We start from the raw sequence: 17097 nt of genomic DNA, 5'->3' as shown, positions 1-17097 counted from the left end.
TAACACTCTCTGCAAATAATTTGCCCCTTTCACCTTAAGTGCATTCCCCTCAGGATAATTCCCTCAGGATAATTTCTGTTGGAGGTTTGAAAAAATAATAGAATATAAATTGTTTTTCAATCTGCCTCTTTTATCTCCCCTAATCCCAAGTGTATTTCCCCCACTCTTGCTTTCTACACGTGATTTAAATCCAATCCATACCTTGTACGTCCTGGTTTAGACTTTGCATGCCTCCGCGAGGATTCTTCAGTCTAATTGGCTGAGGAGCCTTGCTCACAGATGCCAGTGATTCACTGTGGGTGGTGCTGCATTGGACCAGGCACTAAATTACAGCAAATCGCCACTCTGAACTCTTGTGACTGTCTCTTTGGACACAGAGGTCAAAGGCAATAAATTTCCCTAAACACGTTAAAGAAGCCATCCCCTACGGACAAGCCCTCCGAATACACAGGATCTGCTCGGATGAGGAGGATCGCAACAGACACCTCCAGACGCTGAAAGATGCCCTCATAAGAACAGGATATGGCGCTCGACTCATTGATCGACAGTTCCGACGCGCCACAGTGAAAAACCGCACCGACCTCCTCAGAAGACAAACACGGGACACGGTGGACAGAGTACCCTTCGTTGTCCAGTACTTCCCCGGAGCGGAGAAGCTACGGCATCTCCTCCGGAGCCTTCAACATGTCATTGATGAAGACGAACATCTCGCCAAGGCCATCACCACACCCCCACTTCTTGCCTTCAAACAACCGCGCAACCTCAAACAGACCATTGTCCGTAGCAAACTACCCAGCCTTCAGGAGAACAGTGACCATGACACCACACAACCCTGCCACAGCAACCTCTGCAAGACGTGCCGGATCATCGACACGGATGCCATCATCTCACGTGAGAACACCATCCACCAGGTACACGGTACCTACTCGAGCAACTCGGCCAACGTTGTCTACCTGATACGCTGCAGGAAAGGATGTCCCGAGGCATGGTACATTGGGGAAACTATGCAGACGCTGCGACAACGGATGAATGAACACCACTCGACAATCACCAGGCAAGACTGTTCTCTTCCTGTTGGGGAGCACTTCAGCGGTCACGGGCATTCGGCCTCTGATCTTCGGGTAAGCGTTCTCCAAGGCGGCCTTCACGACACACGACAGCGCAGAGTCGCTGAGCAGAAACTGATAGCCAAGTTCCGCACACATGAGGACGGCCTCAACTGGGATCTTGGGTTCATGTCACACTATCTGTAACCCCCACAGCTTGCCTGGACCTGCAGAATCTCACTAGCTGTCCTGTCTGGAGACAATACACATTTATTTAACCTGTGCCTAATGCTCTCTCCACTCACATTGTCTGTATCTTTAAGACTTGATTAGTTGTAAAGATTCGCATTCTAATCAGAATTCTGTAACTTGATTTTGTGTCTCTGTGCCTTGTTTATGAGCAGATATCCACTCCATCTGACGAAGGAGCAGCGCTCCGAAAGCTAATGACATTTGCTACCAAATAAACCTGTTGGACTAAAACTCTTACTGTATTTACCCCAGTCCAACGCCGACATCTCCACATCTCAAAATCCAGGACAGCATGTTTAAGGATGCAACTCAGAATCCTTTCGATTTTTAACATCTAATCCCATTAAAGAAACAGAAATGCAGGCCTGGTCCCAGTGAGGATATATATTTTGATGCTTGATTTGATTTGATTTATTATTGTCACATGTATTGAGATACAGTGAAAAATATTGTCTCTTGCACCCTGTACAGACAAAGCATACCATTCATAGAGAAGGAAATGAGAGGGTGCAGAATGTAGTGTTACAGTCATAGCTAGGGTGTAGAGAAAGATCAACTTAATGCAAGGTAGGTCCATTCAAAAGTCTGACAGCAGCAGGGAAGAAGCTGTTCTTGAGTCAGTTGGTACGTGTTCTCAGACTTTTATATCTTTTTCCCGAAGGAAGGAGGTGGAAGAGAGAATGTCCGGGGTGCGTGAGGTCCTTGATTATTCTGGATGCTTTTCTGAGGCAGTGGGAAGTGTAGACAGAATCAATGGATGGGAGGCTGGTTTGCGTGATGGATTGGGCTACATTCACGACCTTTTGTAGTTTCTTGCGGTCTTGGGCAGAGCAGGAGCCATACCAAGCTGTGATACAATCAGAAAGGACGATTTCTATGGTGCATCTGTAAAAGTTGGTGAGAGTCGTAGCTGACGTGCCAAATTTCCTTCGTCTTCTAAGAAAGCGAAGGGCATTGGTGGGCTTTCTTCACTATAGTGTTGGCATGGGGGGGACCAGGACAGGTTGTGATAATACCACGCCACTGCCTTTCCCCGCATGCCTGTTACACACATCCATGGGCATAAAAGCACCAGGGATTTCACTCCCCACAACATGCCCCACACACCATCTCGCTGCACCTCACCGAAACTGCCCCCCCACCCCCACCTCCACCCCGTGTCATGGTGATTTGCACCTTGCAAGGATTTTCTTCTGCTCTTCATTAACCAACTCTGTTCGAGTAACTTTGCCGTTAAATGAATAATGGCTCTCCCTTTCGACACGGATATGTGAAGGATTTATTTCACTCAGCGGGTCGTGAATCTTTGGAACACTCCCTTCCCTGGAGTGTGGTGGAGGCTCGGTCAGTGAATATTTTTTAAGGCAGAACATAGAACATAGAACATAGAACATTACAGCGCAGAACAGGCCCTTCGGCCCACGATGTTGCACCGACCAGTTAAAAAAAAAACTGTGACCCTCCAACCTAAACCAATTTCTTTTCGTCCATGAACCTATCTACGGATCTCTTAAATGCCCCCAAACTAGGCGCATTTACTACTGATGCTGGCAGGGCATTCCAATCCCTCACCACCCTCTGGGTAAAGAACCTACCCCTGACATCGGTTCTATAACTACCCCCCCTCAATTTAAAGCCATGCCCCCTCGTGCTGGATTTCTCCATCAGAGGAAAAAGGCTATCACTATCCACCCTATCTAAACCTCTAATCATCTTATATGTTTCAATAAGATCCCCTCTTAGCCGCCGCCTTTCCAGCGAAAACAATCCCAAATCCCTCAGCCTCTCCTCATAGGATCTCCCCTCCATACCAGGCAACATCCTGGTAAACCTCCTCTGCACCCTCTCCAAAGCCTCCACATCCTTCCTGTAATGTGGGGACCAGAACTGCACACAGTACTCCAAGTGCGGCCGCACCAGAGTTGTGTACAGTTGCAACATAACGCTACGACTCCTAAATTCAATCCCCCTACCAATAAACGCCAAGACACCATATGCCTTCTTAACAACCTTATCTACTTGATTCCCAACTTTCAGGGATCTATGCACACATACACCTAGATCCCTCTGCTCCTCCACACTATTCAAAGTCCTCCCGTTAGCCCTATACTCAACACATCTGTTATTCCTACCAAAGTGAATTACCTCACACTTCTCCGCATTAAACTCCATCCGCCACCTCTCGGCCCAACTTTGCAACCTGTCTAAGTCTTCCTGCAAACTATGACACCCTTCCTCACTGTCTACCACACCACCGACTTTGGTGTCATCAGCAAATTTGCTAATCCACCCAACTATACCCTCATCCAGATCATTAATAAATATTACAAACAGCAGTGGCCCCAAAACAGATCCCTGAGGTACACCACTTGTAACCGCACTCCATGATGAATATTTACTATCAACCACCACCCTCTGTTTCCTATCCGCTAGCCAATTCCTGATCCAATTTCCTAGATCACCCCCAATCCCATACATCTGCATTTTCTGCAGAAGCCTACCATGGTGAACCTTATCAAACGCCTTACTAAAATCCATATATACCACGTCCACTGCCTTGCCCCCATCCACCTCCTTGGTCACTTTCTCAAAAAACTCAATAAGGTTAGTAAGGCACGACCTACCTGCCACAAAACCATGCTGACTATCACCTATCAATTCATTACTCTCCAAATAACTATAAATCCTATCCCTTATAATTTTTTCCAACATCTTGCCGACAACAGAAGTGAGACTCACCGGTCTATAATTCCCGGGGAAGTCTCTGTTCCCCTTCTTAAACAATGGGACAACATTCGCTAACCTCCAATCTTCTGGTACTATACCAGAGGCCAACGACGACCTGAAGATCAGAGCCAGAGGCTCTGCAATCACTTCTCTTGCCTCCCAGAGAATCCTTGGATAAATCCCATCCGGACCAGGGGATTTATCTATTTTCAGACCCTCCAGAATATCCTGCACATCCAGAGGTAGACAGATTCTTGAACAACAAGAGAGTTAAAGCTTATCGGGGGCCAGAAGAACGTGAGCTTGAAGTCGCCATCAGATCATGATGGCACAGTGGGTTAGCACTGCTGCCTCACAGCGCCAGGAACCCGAGTTCGATTCCCGGCTTGGGTCACTGTCTGTGTGCAGTTTGTACGCTCTCCCTGTGTCTGTGCAGATTTCCTCTGGGTGCTCCGGTTTTCTCCCACAGTCCAAAGGACGTGCTAAATTCTCCCTCAGTGTACCCGAACAGGCGCCGGAGAGTAGCGACTAGGGGATTTTCACAGTAACTTCATTGCAGTGTTAATGTAAGCCTACTTGTGACACTACTAAATGAATAAAATAAACAGAATAGATTGGCCATGATGGAATTTGAATGATGGATCAGGCTGGAGGGGCCTAATTTACAGGTTTCTATTGATTTATGTACGCCGTCTGAGTCCCTCATTCTCCGAGCAACTCACATTGTGATTTGTTTCTTTAAAACCTGCATTAATTCAAAACTATTATTTTGGATTTTTTTTGGACAAAAAGCATGCTTGCTCTGAAAAGAAACATTGCATCTGGTCAGCACCACAGAGCTCAGTGATTGTTCCTGTTTAAATGCTAAAATATAAACACAGATACTAGAAGCAGGAGGAGGCCATTTGACCATAAGACCATAAGACATAGGAGAAGAATTAGGCCACTCAGCCCATCGAAGTTGCTCCACCATTCAATCATGACTGATTTTATTCTCATCCCCATTCTCCTGTCTTTTCCTCATAACTCCTGATCCCCTTATTGATCAAGAACCTGTCTATCTATGTCTTAAAGACACTCAATGATCTGGCCTCCACAGCCTTCTGCGGCAAAGAGATCCATGGACTCACCACTCTCTGGCTGAAGAAATTCCTCCTCATTTCTGTTTTAAAGGATTGTCCCTTTAGCCTGAGGTTGTGCCCTCCGGTTCTAGTTTTTCCTACTAGTGGAAGCATGCTCTCCACGTCCACTCTATCCAGGCCTCGCAGTATCCTGTAAGTTTCAATAAGATCCCCCTTCATCCTTCCAAACACCAACGAGTACAGACCCAGAGTCCTCAACCATTCCTCATACGACAAGCTCTTCATTCCAGGGATCATTCTTGTGAACCTCCTCTGGATCCTTTCCAAGGCCAGCACATCCTTCCTTAGATATGGGGCCCAAAACTGTTCACAATACTCCAAATGGGGTCTGACCAGAGCCTTATACAGCCTCAGGAGTACATTCCTGCTCTTGTATTCATGCCCTCTCAATATGAATGCTAACATTGCATTTGCCTTCCTAACTGCCGACTGAACCTGCACGTTAACCTGAAGAGAATCTTGAACAATGACTCCCAAGTCCCTTTTGTGTTTCTGATTTCCTCAGCATTTTCCCATTTAGAAAATAGTCTATGCCTCCGTTCCTCCTTCCAAAGTGCATAACCTCACACCTTTCCACATTGTATTCCATCTGCCACTTCTTTGCCCACTCTCCTAATCTGTCCAAACCCTTCTGCAGCCCCCCTGCTTCCTCAATACTACCTGTCCCTTCGAGCTTGCTCCGCCATTCATTTTGATCATGGCTGATCATCGAATTCAATATCCTGATCCCCTTCTTCCCCCCATATTCCTTGATCCCTTTAGCCCCAAGAACGATATCTAATTTCTTCTTGAAATCACACAATGTTTTGGCCTCAACTACATTTGGTGGAAGTGAATTCCACACATTCAAAAGTGAAGAAATTTCTCTGGGTGAAGACATTTCTCCTTCGTGTTAACATTTGTCGCATTCTAAGAGAAAGACACACAGTGTTAATGTAAGCCTACTTGTGACTAATAAACAAACTTTAACTTTAACACAGATTATTGCCTAAACATTTTTGGATCAGGCTTCTAAAGTCAGCCTCCTGGTGTTACCGTTGTTTTTTAACATTCCGCTGACCAGCTTTCAATGTTGGAAGAGCGACGCACTGAATCACTGCCTTGGTGGTAAAGCACCGACTTCTCCGAACAGCATTCACAGCCCCTGCCCCATTGTGCACAAACATTTCACCAGTAGAGTGCGCTCACAGTCTACCAGCGAAGAGGGAGCTCTTGCATCCGATTCTGAACCAGGGGGAGGAAATCCCTCAATGATTTTGAATGCATTGATCCAATCATCCTCCAACCTCGTAACTGAAGGGTCTACGAATCAAGTTCATACCCGACTCCTTGGGGGTGGGAAGGTTCGGGGGGGGGGTGATCACAGGTAGAGGCAGCCACCTGTACGATTATATGGCGCTCGACTCATTGATCAACAGTTCCAATGCGCCACAGCGAAAAAGCTCACCGACCTCCTCAGAAGACAAACACGGGACACAGTGAACAGAGTACCCTTCGTTGTCCAGTACTTCCCCGGAGCGGAGAAGCTACGGCATCTCCTCCGGAGTCTTCAACATGTCATTGATGAAGACGAACATCTCGCCAAGGCCATCCCCACACCCCCACTTCTTGCCTTTAAACAACCACACAATCTCAAACAGACCATTGTCCGCAGCAAGCTACCCAGCCTTCAGGAGAACAGTGACCATGACACCACACAACCCTGCCACAGCAACCTCTGCAAGACGTGCCGGATCATCGACATGGATGCCATCATCTCACGTGAGAACACCATCCATCAGGTACATGGTACATACTCTTGCAACTCGGCCAACGTTGTCTACCTGATACGCTGCAAGAAAGGATGTCCCGAGGCATGGTACATTGGGGAAACTATGCAGACGCTGCGACAACGGATGAATGAACACCCCTCGACAATCACCAGGCAAGACTGTTCTCTTCCTGTTGGGGAGCACTTCAGCGGTCACGGGCATTCGGCCTCTGATATTCGGGTAAGCGTTCTCCAAGGCGGCCTTCGCGACACACGACCGCGCAGAGTCGCTGTGCAGAAACTGATAGCCAAGTTCCACACACACGAGGATGGCCTCAACCGGGATATTGGGTTCATGTCACACTATTTGTAACCCCCACAGAGTTTCACTGGCTGTCTTGTCTGGAGACAATACACATCTTTTTAGCCTGTCTTGATGCTCTCTCCACTCACGTTGTTTTGTTTCTTAAAGACTTGATTAGTTGTAAGTATTCGCATTCCAACCATTATTCATGTAAATTGAGTTTGTGTCTTTATATGCTCTGTTTGTGAACAGAATTCCCACTCACTTGAAGAAGGGGCTTGGAGCTCCGAAAGCTTGTGTGGCTTTTGCTACCAAATAAACCTGTTGGACTTTAACCTGGTGTTGTTAAACTTCTGACTGTGTTTACCCCAGTCCAACGCCGGCATCTCCACATCATGACCTGTACGATTCACAGGGGTTGGTGAGGGTTTCCCATTGGCGATAGCCACACTGGGGGTTTTCCCCATTCAGGATAGCTACAATGGGGGTGGGGGGGCTCCCTCATTGGCAATAGCCACACTGGCGGTGGGGGAGGGGGGTTCCACATTGACATAAAAACGTAGAAACTAGAAGCAAGAATAGGCCATTCAGCCCTTCGAGCCTGCTCCGCCATTCATTTTGACCATGGCTGATCATTGAATTCAATATCCTAATAGAATCATAGAATCCCTACAGAACCTTCTGACTCCAGGCTAAGAGTGCTACCCACTGACCCACCGCCGGCACTTAAATGAAAAGTTTAAAGTTAAAGTCTATTTATTAGTCACAAGTAAGGCTTACATTAACACTGCAATGAAGTTACTGTGAAATTCCCCTAATTGCCACAGTCCGGCACCTGTTCGGGTCAATCCACCTAACCGGCACGTCTTTCAGAATGTGGGAGGAAACCGGAGCACCGGGAGGAAACCCACGCAGACACGGGGAGAATGTGCAAACTCCACACAGACAGTGACCCAAGCCAGAAATCAAACCCGGGTCCCTGGCACTGTGAAGCAGCAGTGCTAACCAATGTGCGACCAAAGCATGGATCTGATGGGCAGAATGGCCTCCTTCTGAGCCGTGATGCTTCGAATGACTCAATGAAGTCGGACGCGAGCTGATTCTTGCAAAGACCTGTTGGGCTGGATGTCTGTGTGAATGTCTGTAAGTGCATGAGTTTTACTCAGGGAAACAGCACAGCAATGTTAATTCTCTGTTGTTGTCATTCTCCTATAAGCAGGTAGAGTGCAATATCAAACCTGTTTCACTATCATCGAGGTATTCAGTCCAGCAAGAAATCTGTCTCAGTGCAAGTTTCCCCTAAGTAAAACCCATGCACTTACAGACATTCACACATGTGAAATATGAGTGGAACACGGCCTGTCCAACCTCCTCAAAAAACAACCCGCCTATTCCAGGTGTTAACCTAGTTCACCGTCTCTGAACCGCTTCCAATGCATTTACCCGCTTCCTTAAACAAGGAGACCAAAACTGCACTCAGCACGGTGGCACAGTGGTTAACACTGCTGCCTCACAGCGGCAGGAGACCCAGGTTCGATTCCCGGCTTAGGTCACTGCCTGTACAGAGTCTGCACATTCTCCCCGTGTCTGCATGGGTTTCCTCCGACGCTCCGGTTTCCTCCCACAAGTCCGAAAGACGTGCTGGTTAGGTGCATTGGCCGTGCTAAATTCTGCCTCAGTGTATCCGAACGGTGCCGGAGTGTGGAGATGAGGGGATTTTCACGGCAGCTTCATTGCAGTGTTAATGTGAGCCTATTTGTGACAAATGAACTTTTAAGAAAAAGAGACGCGGGGTGGGATTTTCTGGCCTTGCTCGTCCCGAAACTGTAAAATCCTGTCGGAGGCCACTAGACCTTCCAATGCTCCGCCCCTCACCCGCTCTGATTCCGGTGACAGGCGGGCTGGTAAAATTCCAGCCACGGTCTCACCAATGCCCTGTATAACTGAAGCATAACATCCCCATTTTAAATACCGGCTTCATAGTTAGACATTTTCCCCGGGATTTAGAGGCCAGCTCTTGTAGACTAAAGGACACCATCGGCTGCGAGTGATACACAAGACACTAAATGGATCCAAAGGCCTAGGTGATGTTACAAAACTTGATACTGAAGCCTGGAGCCCTTTTGACAGTTAGGATCGTATTACTGTCTCAAATCCTTCACAGCCGATTATTTATATAAGTTAAAGGAGAGCGATTCGTCAAATATTTTCATAAGCAGCATTGAGGGCAGTCAGTTTGTTTAATGCAGTGGGTGCCTTCATTAAAGCTGTGGCCCATGACATCGGGGTGTCATTTGATGTGGATTTTATGATTCAGGGTCACAGACTCCCAGGGTATTTTTGATCAGAAAGCCCCCCTCTCCTCATTCTAAGCTCGCTCTCAGTCGAGTTATTTACGAGTCTGGTTGCTGCAATGGTCAGAGAGGGGCAGTGTTGTCATCTACATCTTTCATTGTTTCAATTTGCCTCTCTTTATAAACAGGTGTCATTTACTTGTTCTAGCCCTCAGAGTTACACAGGAACATAGAAACATAGAAGATCGGAGCAGGATTTGGCCCTTCGAGCCGCTCCGCCATTCATTATGATCATGGCTGATCATCCAACTCAATAGCCTAATCCTGCTTTCCCCCCGTAACCTTTGATCCCATTCGCCCCAAGTGCTATATCCAGCCACCTCTTGAATACATTCAATGTTTTGGCATCAACTACTTCCTGTGGTAATGAATTCCACAGGCTCACCACTCTTTGGGTGAAGAAATGTCTCCTCATCTCCGTCCTAAATGGTCTACCCCGAATCCTCAGACTGTGACTCCTGGTTCTGGACACCCCCACCATCGGGAACATCCTTCCTGCACCTACCCTGTCCAGTCCTGTTAAAATTTTATAAGTCTCTATGAGATCCCCCCCTCATTCGTCTGAACTCCAGTGAAAACAACCGTAACCTCGTCAATCTCTCCTCATACATCAGTCCCACCATCCCCGGAATCAGCCTGGTAAACCTTCGCTGCACTCCCCCGAGAGCAAGAACATCCTTCCTCAGAAAAGGAGACCACCTGCATGCGCAGTGGACCCCCTATTGCCAGCCTCCCGATCGCTGGCCAGGCCTACAACCTGCATCGCTGGCTTTCCGACTCCCCCCAACACCCGTTCGCTGTGGATTTTACAGTGAGTCTCGGGCAGCAGCGGGGGGAACGGGGGAGGGGGGAGGGGGGGGAAGGCCTTCTTTGTTAGTCCACTGTGCCCATTGGACGCAATCCCTGCCCTTGCCCACCCCCAGTGATCACATTTCCCTCGTTACTCTTTCCCCGAGCTCTCAACCCAGGGGATGGATTCTCCCACCCGGCGGGGGGGGGGGGGGGGGGTAGATTCTCCCACCCCGCCGTGCTAATTTTATAGTGCAGCGGGGTGGGAGAATCTTGTGGCCGGGCATGCGCAGGATTCCCGCATGCGTTCCCGCCATGAGCACATCTCCCAGCGCCGGATTTCTGGTGCCATCAGATCAGCGCTGGAAACCGGCCGGAAGACAGGTAAGTAATTGAAAACTCTATTTACATCTAATTTTAATGTAATTAGCGGGCCTGGGACTGAATTCTCCAGGCCCGCTAGCCTCTCCCCGACCCCCGCCAGAGTGTTTCATTTTCGGGGAGCAAGTGGCCCAACCCCGCCGGAGATTGGGGCGGGCTGGGATGGGGGAGGGGGGTCGGGGCTGGCCCGGAAATGGTCGGGTGGGGACCACAAACGGGCCGTGAGGAGGTTAGGGCGGCAGCACTGCAAGGGTCCCAGGCTGGCCAGCGATCGGGAGGCTGACAGTTCGGGGCCACTGCGCACGTGCAGAGACCCGCTGGTTTCGGTCTCCGGGGTGAGAATAGGCCCCACCCCCAAAATCTAATGACATTCACGCCGGTGGCCTCTGCAGTGCACAGAGTGCGGGAGGTTCTGGTGTGAGCTCCCACTGAAAAAAACTAGCGTGAATTACCTCAGTTTTCCCATCAATTTAACACTTCGAATTTTTTGGACAGAATTCCACCCCGAGTCCCCAATGGGGGCAGCCTGCAGTCCCAGCAATGATCACCGCTCCGATTTGGCGCTGCTAAGACGACAGAGCTGCTGACCATCCGACTGGCTGGCATCTCCCTGAGGTGGGACCTCCTATTCTTAAGGGCCAGAATCCCACCTCTAGGCTATTAACAGCCAGTTGACCATTAAATGAGGACCATGGCACCACATAAATTCCTGTCCCACCTCCCGATCTCGCCAGTCCCGAAAGAAGTTTAACCAGCTGAAGTGTTAACTCTGTTTCTCTCACTGATGCTGCCAGACCAGTGAGTATTTCCGGAGTTTCCTGATTCAATTTGAGATTTCCAGCAACTGCAGTCAGCGTTCAATTCAGTCCCAATATTCAATGGCCGTTTTTTAAATTCATTCGTGGGACATGGGCGTCGCTGGCTAGGCCAGCATTTATTGCCCATCCCTAGTTGCCCCTTGAGAAGGTGGTGGTGAGCTGCCTTCTTGAATCGCTGCAGTCCATGTTCTGTGGGTTCTCTCACAATGCCGTTAGGGCATTATTGCATCCATCGGTGTGTGAAGGAAGTCTTTCATTTATATTGTACAGCTCCTGACCTCAGGATACCCCCAAAGGGGCGGCACGGTGGCACAGTGGTTAGCACTGCTGCCTCACAGCGCCAGGGACCCGGGTTCAATTCCCGGCTTGGGTCACTGTCTGTGTGGAGTCTGCACGTTCTCCCCGTGCCTGCGTGGGTTTCCTCCGGGTGCTCTGCTTTCCTCCCACATTCTGAAAGACGTGCTGGTTAGATGCATTGACCCAAACAGGTGCCAGACTGTGGCGACTAGGGGAATTTCACAGTAACTTCATTGCAGTGTTAATGTAAGCCTTGTGACTAATAAATAAATAAACTTTCTAATAAAGTGCTTTAAAACCAATGCAAGGGGCTGGATAGAGTAGAGATGGGGGGCTGGATAGGGTAGAGATGGAGAGATTCTTTCCACTTAGAAAAGAAACTAGAACTAGAGGGCACAGCCTCAAAATAAAGGGGGGTCAGTTTAGGACAGAGTTGAGGAGGGACTTCTTCTCTCAGAGGGTGGTGAATCTCTGGAATTCTCTGCCCACTGAAGTGGTGGAGGCTACCTCGTTGAATATGTTTAAATCACGGATAGATGGATTCCTGATCGGTAAGGGAATTAGTAGTTATAGGGATCAGGCGGGTAAGTGGAACTGATCCACTTCAGATCAGCCATGATCTTATTGAATGGCGGGGCAGGCTCGAGGGGCTAGATGGCCTACTCCTGCTCCTAGTTCTTATGTTCTTATGTTAATTACTTTTGAAAAAAGGTCACTGTTGTTATGGAGGAAAATCTGCGGCCAATTTGTGCACAGCAAGATCCCACAACCAACACTGAAGCAGACGATCAGATCACATGTTTTAGGTGGAGGTTGAATGTTGGCTGGAGAATCTCCCAAACTCTTCTTCACAATTGTCCTGTGGGAGCCTTTATGTTCTTCAAAGAGAACACTCCAGACCTCAATCCAACCTCTCATCAGACAGGAAGGAAGATCTGGACAGATCAGGGGAGGTGATGGCCCAGTGGTATTAGCACTGGATTGTTCATCCAGAAACTCATCTAATGTTCTGGGGACAAAATCAGAATATGCTGGAAAATCTCAGCAGGTCTGACAGCATCTATGGGGAGAGAATAGAGCCAACGTTTTGAGTCTCGATGACCCTTTGTCAGAGCTAATGTTCTGGGGACCCGGGTTTGAATCCCGCCACGGCAGATGGTGGAATTTGAATTCCATAAAAAATATCTGAATCATAGAATCCTACAGTGCAGAGGAGGCCATTCGGCCCATCGATTCTGCACAATCCCACCCAGGCCCTATTCCCACATCCCCACACATCCACCCCGCCAATCCCTCTGACACTAGGGTCAATTTTCACCTGGCCAATCAACCTACCCCCCACATCTTTGGACTGTGGGAGGAAACCGGAGAACCCAGAAGAAATCCATGCACACAGGAATTAAGAATCTACTGATGACCATGAAACCATCGTCGATTGTCAGAAAAATCCATCTGGTTCACTAATGTCCTTTAGGGAAGGAGGTCGAATCATAGAATCCTACAGTACAGGAGGCCATTCGGCCCATCAAGTCTGCACCAACCCCAATCCCACCCAGGCCCCATCCCCATAACCCCATACGTTTACCCTAGCTAGTGCCCAGATAGAATCATAGAGTGAGCAGTTCATAGAATCATAGAAACCTACAATGCAGGAGGTGGCTGTTTGGCCCATCGAATCTGCACCGACAACAATCCCACCTAAGCCCTATCCCCTGCTTAATTATCCTGCAAATCCCTCTAACATCCCAGGACAATAAGGGTTAATTTAGCATGTCCAATCGACCTAACCCGCACATCTTTGGACTGTGGGAGGAAACTGGAGCACCCGGACGAAACCCATGCTGACACGGGGAGAATGTGCAAACTCCACACAGACAGTGGCCTAAGTTGGGAATGGAACGCAGCTCCCTGGCGCTGTGAGGCAGCAGTGCTAACAACTGTGCCACCGTGCGCCCTGAGTAAGAAGTACTATTTTACATAAAGAGAACGTGCAAACTCCACACAGGAACCCAAGGCTTGAATTGAACCCGGGTCCCTGGTGCCGTGAGGCAGCAGTGCTAACCACTTGCCTTGTCCAGGACATGTGCTGTCTGCATCCCTTCATTTTGAATGGGCGGCACGGTAGCACAGTGGTTAGCACTGTTGCTTCACAGCTCCAGAGAGCTGGGTTCAAATCCCGGATCGGGTTGCTGTCTGTGTGGAGTTTGCACATTCTTCCTATGTCTGCGTGGGTTTCCTCCGGGTGCTCCGGTTTCCTCCCACAGTCCAAAGGATGTATGGGCTAGGTTGATTGGCCATTCTAAATTGCCCCTTAGTGTCCCGGGATACATAGGTTAGAGGGGTTAGTGGGTAAATATGTAGGAATATGTGGATAGGGCCTGGGTGGGATTGTGGTTGGTGCAGACTCGATGGGCTGAATGGCCTCTTTCTGCACTGTAGGATTCTATGAACCCTCTCCTTCGAGGCTCGTCATTTTTCTTGATGGTCCAGTTTTAACAACCACACGTTTTCATCGATCACTCAAAGGGTGTTCAGAAGACAAATGTGGGTTTATCACATTAAAATATCTGAAAGCCATCTTCACACCATGACATGCAATAACCTCCGGTATGCAGATGAATAGTGTGCATTGAATTCTGATCCACATTCCACATATCACACAGAGCTCCGTCAAAACACAAGACTTTCAGATCCTTCTAACCCACGCAAATACAACTAGTCCCAAGCTCACTTGGACGAATACAACTGCTTTGATGACAGTGCAAGGATAATAACAGAGCTGGTTTTGCTTTTGCGGTTATTTCCCCCCACACGCAGCGAGTCCCACATCTTCTGCCACATTAGCATGAGGCATCTCCGCAGGTCTCCACTTCTCACTCACTTTTTCTCATGACCTCAGCCGTCTGGAACTCGCAAGCTCCCTCAGCTTTCTTTCCAAGAATCTGCAAACCGAGTTTAGCATTGCAGAACCACAATGTTTTTGTCTCTCTTCCCCACTCTGATACCCCGTGACCACTCAGCTTCTGCAACAAGTCAAAATATAAAGGGAAGGTGGAGATAACAGGATCACCCCCTCGCCGCCCGCTAACTAATAAAAAGAAACGAAAGACCTGCATTTGGATAGCACCTTTCACAATCACAGGAAGTCCAAACTGCTTGACAGCCAATGATGTACTTTGGGGATGTAGCCACTGCAGCTACGGAAACACGGCAACCAATTAGTGCACAGCAAGCTCCCACAAACAGCAAGGTGGTGGTGAACAGGTAACCTGCAATTGCGATCGTGTGGAGAGATTACTATTGGGGTTAGAAAACTTGGGATAACTTTCTTTCTGGTTGTGTCACAGCTTGGTATGGCTCCTGCTCTGCCCAAGACCGCAAGGAACTACAAAAGGTTGTGAATGTAGCCCAATCCATCACACAAACCAGCCTCCCATCCATTGACTCTGTCTACACTTCCCACTGCCTCGGAATAGCAGCCAGCATAATTAATCGAGTTCCACCCCAGGATTTGATAGCCAAGGAAGATGCGTTCATAACAAAATGTAATGTTACAGTCATAGCTAGGGTGTAGACAAAGATCAACTTAATACAAGGTAGGTCCATTCAAATGTCTGATGGCAGCAGAGAATAACCCATTCTTGAATCGATTGGTACGTGCCCTCAGACTTTTGTATCTTTTTCCTGATGGAAGAAGGTGGAAGAGAGAATGTTTGGGGTGTGTGGGGTCCTTAATTATGCTGGATGCTTTTCCAAGGCAGTGGGAAGTGTAGACAGAGTCAATGGATGGGAGGCTGGTTTGAGTGATGGACTGGGCCTGATCACGATCCTTTGTAGTTTCTTGCGGTCTTGGGCAGAGCAGGAGTCATACCAAGCTGTGATACAACCAGAAAGAATGCTTTCTATGGTGCATTTGTAAAAGTTGGTGAGAGTCGTAGCTGACATGCCAAAGTTCCTTAGTCTCCTGAGAAAGTAGAGGCATTGCTGGGCTTTCTTAACTATAGTGTCAGCATGGAGGGACCAGGCCAGGTTGTTGGTGATCTGGACACCTAAAAACTTGAAGCTCTCGACCATTTCTACTACGTCCCGATTGATGTAGACAGGAGCATGTTCTCCACGGGTGCTTCCTGAAGTTGATGACTATCTCCTTCATTTTGCTGAACTTCTCTATCTCTTTCCTGTATTCCGTCTCGACATTGTTTAAGATCCGACCCACTACGGTGGCGTCAGGGGGCAGCATGGTGGCACAGTGGTTAGCACTGCTGTCTCACAGCGTCAGGGACCCAGGTTCAAACCCGACCTTGGGTCACTGTCCGTGCAGAGTCTGCACATTCTCCCTGTGTCTGCATGGATTTCCTCCGGGCGCTCCAGTTTCCTCCCACAGTCCAAAGATGCACGGGTTAGGTTGATTGGCAATGTTAAATTGACTATAATGTCAGGGGGACTACAAAGAACAAAGAACAAAGAAAATTACAGCACAGGAACAGGCCCTTCGGCCCTCCAAGCCTGCACCGACCATGCTGCCTTCCGGGACCATATCCCTTTATTCCCATCCTATTCATGTACTTGTCAAGACGCCTCTTAAAAGTCACTACCGTATCCGTTTCCACTACCTCCCCCGGCAACGAATTCCAGGCACCCACTACTCTCTGTATAAAAAGTCTGCCTCGTACATCTCCTTTAAACCTTGCTCCTCACACCTTAAACCTATGCCCCCTAGTAATTGACTTCCACCCTGCGAAAATCCACTCTGTCCATGCCTCTCATAATCTTGTAGACTTCTATCAGGTCTCCCCTCAACCTCCATCGCTCCAGTGAGAACAAACCAAGTTTCTCCAACCTCTCCTCATAGCTAATGCCCTCCATACCAGGCAACATCCTGGTAAATCTTTTCTGTACCCTCTCCAAAGCCTCCACATCCTTCTGGTAGTGTGGCGACCAGAATTGAACACTGTATTCCAAGTGTGGCCTAACTAAGGTTCTATAAAGCTGCAACATGACTTGCCAATTTTTAAACTCAATGCCCCGGCCGATGAAGGCAAGCATGCCATATGCCTTCTTGACTACCTTCTCCACCTGCATTGCCACTTTCAGTGACCTGTGTACCTGTATACCCAGGTCCCTTTGCCTATCAATACTCTTAAGGGTTCTGCCATTTACTGTATATTTCCTATTTGTATTTGACCTTCCAAAATGCATTACCTCACATTTGTCCAGATTAAACTCCATCTGTCATC

Source organism: Mustelus asterias, chromosome 7 (genome assembly GCF_964213995.1).
Source record: "Mustelus asterias chromosome 7, sMusAst1.hap1.1, whole genome shotgun sequence".
Taxonomy (NCBI): domain Eukaryota; kingdom Metazoa; phylum Chordata; class Chondrichthyes; order Carcharhiniformes; family Triakidae; genus Mustelus; species Mustelus asterias.
The sequence above is the reverse complement of the archived record's forward strand: the minus strand, read 5'-3'. Positions refer to the sequence as shown.